This window comes from Passer montanus, unplaced genomic scaffold, assembly GCF_014805655.1.
Source record: "Passer montanus isolate IOZ18808 unplaced genomic scaffold, ASM1480565v1 scaffold10, whole genome shotgun sequence".
Taxonomy (NCBI): Eukaryota; Metazoa; Chordata; class Aves; order Passeriformes; family Passeridae; genus Passer; species Passer montanus.
In genome coordinates, this window is record NW_024356505.1 from 30,169,902 (window position 1) to 30,173,226 (window position 3,325).

Here is a 3,325-nt window from a genome sequence, read left to right on the forward strand (position 1 = left end):
TAAAATGTGCTTTTCTAGTTTTGGGTTCAGCACTTCCAAAATGGTTTATGGGCTTTTGATACTTTATTGCATTTTTTACAATATTGCATTATTATGGGTTTGCTCTTTTTTTTTTTTTTTTTGAAAGCATGCTTACAAAAAACACATTATTTTGAAAAGTAGAGTTTCTTAAAACCCAAGTATTTTAAGAATTATTGGGACATCCCTAAAATATCATCTCCCAGAAGCAGGAGACATGAACAGCAGCTTTGTGCCAGAGCATCACCACATGGATCGTGCTCACCCCTACTAACTGGTTTGTCTGCCTTCAGTTCCTGCTTCAAACTATCATAAAAACATCAACTAGACAAGTATTTCTGACAGCTGCAGGGTGATTTACACTGGCAACGCACAGAAAAACCACAGAGGTAAGGACAGGAAGTCTACGGACTGCAGTGAAAAGGATTTTATCTGCATCAAGGCCAGTGGCTGATAATCCCTGAAGACCTGAGATAACAACAGTGGTGAAAGAGCATTGTTGTGAACACTTCACATCTCATCAAACCTGTCTTCCACCGAACACAAAAAATGCTGGTCACAGCACTGACAACTCTGCCATAAAAAATCCTGATCTGCTTTTACAGCAGGGTCTAACATAGCAGAGAAGGATTTAAAATGAACACCATGAGCATCATCCCTGGCTGAATGGTACTGAATTATTTGTGTTTACTCTCCAGCACTGTCATCAGTGGAGGCCTGTTAGCACTGAGTAGGACTGAATACACAGGACTGAATTGCTTGAATAGACACGAGGAAATCACAGTGGAATCGAGAGAAAAAGAATTAAATCACTGTGTTAAATCACTTCAGCTCTTCAGTGGAAAATCAGTAACAGCTACAAGTTCTGCAACGCTGACAGGGCTCTTCAGCTACACAGCAAATGCTCCACAAGGTGAGCAACTACAGCTCACAAAAACCTCTGCAATCACAGCTCCAAAAATCTAAGGAAAACACCATTCTCACCCGCACTTAGTCTAGATTTGAGGACATGCCTTTTTAAAAAATGGCTATAATCAGGCCCCAGTAAGATTGGAGACAGTTTGTTATTATTACTTTCTGCTTGTTATTATCAGCAGAAAGTCACACATCAGTGATATGGGATTAGGAGGGACGACTTCTCTATCCAAGCATTTGAAAATGTTTATACTAAGAAGCAGGAACAAATCCCACAAGCTAGTTCTAAATCAGCATCATAGGGCTTTGGTAGTTTCATCAAAGCACCACTTCTGTGATTTTTAGCTTCTTCCTAAGCATCAGTTTTAAGCAATATCTGGACGTGGATCAACACAAAATTTACAGTCTGGAATGGAAATTGCTTCTAGTGTCCCTGACCACCATAATACTCCCAGATCTGGCAGATCTCTGCACTGGGAAAGCATTGCACCCTCTCCAGTGCCTTTAGGGTATAATTCTTCCAGCAAGTGTGTTAAAACAGGACAAGAAGGTAAGACTATATGGTTTTAACAGAACTTAGTATGTGGGTGGTTTTGATGTTGCATGTGTCAGGAGATGATGCATATGAGGCTGTGGCACATCTCACTAATAATTCAACATGGGGAAGAAAAAAAGAGTTAATGCTAAAATATTTGCTTTCCCTAATCCCTACTGAAAAAATAGCTCTATTACACTGAAGAGTTGCAGCCAAATTCCTAGTGCTGCTCTAAACATCTCTGTCAGCATTTTCTTCTTGTTGTTCTAGACCACCACCTAACGGCGAGGCTCAGGCTGGGCCCGCCCGGCTGCTGCGCGCTGGGGACGCCCCAGGCAGAGCTCAGCAGGGGACAGGCAGGATTCTGCCAGCAGCAAAGCTTCCCTTTCCCTTCCCACTGACCCTTGGGACAGCTCTAACACGCTAAGGCAGAGCTGCTCTCCTGCACTTGTAGCAGCAGGGCTATTCGCTATTAAATTTTTTTGCAGAACTGAACTGTGTGACCTGGATCAGCACTAAAAGGCCTCACTCACTAATTGCTTAGGACATTCTTATCCTAGAGCCTCATTGCTGTAGATTACTGAAGCTTAGTACTTACTCTAAAATAACTTGCTCTGTCTGTGACAGTGCAGAGCAATCTCCCAGAACAACGGCAGGCTGGCTTCTGTTCCTCGCCTCGTCCTTCTCACGTGAATCAAGCAGTGCAGCTGCTGCTCTGTCGTCAGTCCGGACTCTCTCCCACTACTGGTGAAGAAATTAGTTACTCTAAATTAGTTCCCTAATAGAGAGAGTTAGAAACTATTTTTCTTCCCCTCAGATTTTTTACTTACTTATCGGGAACCTTTGGAAAAAAAAAAAAGTGCTCCTGCTTTGACTACCTTCTCTATAAAAACAAGCTGTAGCAGTCCCAGTTAAATGCCAGTAAGACTGGCACACTCACTCCCCAGGACCCACTCATGGAAAACACTGGTGAAGTTCTGACTACCCCCATAGTGAGCCATGCACGCAAACAAGGAGAAAATATTCACATAAAATACTCAGTGAAAATGCAACCAGCAGTATCCCAAAGTACACAATTTTAATCTGCACCATTTTAATCTGTTTGGACTCAATTGTCTCTCCAGTAAGGGACAGGAGTAGTTGCAGTTTTGGCTGAGCTTATCCACCTACTCCCACTCACCCTGTTCCTGCAGCAGCAATCCTTCATCCCCTATTGCTAGTATTTTGTAGGATTTCTGTATGGACTAACACACCTGTAATAAACCATACCCTATGGAGAACCTGTATATCTGAAATTCACTTCTCCAGTTGTTCACTCTGCCATTTGTTTACCTCCACCTGGTGGCACCTCACAGGCTAAGCCTTCAGGAAACTCTGAAATTTAGGACAGTCCAGTTTATCCAGAGTCATTACATTTTCAGGCACATTAGACATTTCTGCCACCATTATTCATTAGCTCATTTTTTCATGTCTGCAGTGTTTTTGCTATGTCGCATTCCACTTTTCCTAGGTTTAGAAACTTGACTTGTATGATTTTACTTTCTTCTCTTTTCAGCAATGCAATAAAGAGCCACTCATATGGCAGCCACATCCTTAATCTCAATTTTCCAGAGATAACAGCAACTAATCACTAGGTAGGACTAGTAATCTGGAACTCAGTGGCACTGTCCTTCACCTCACAGTTCCTTCAAGTCCTCTCCAGGGTAATTTTGCTTCCTTCAGCTGCATGGTCACGCTATGAACAAGAGCAACAACTCCTGTTTTAAATGGAAGAGACAAGAGGAAAGGATGCATCTTTTTCCAACACAACAACAAAAGGGCTGTAAGGAAATAAAAGGAATTGCAAGCAAACCATTT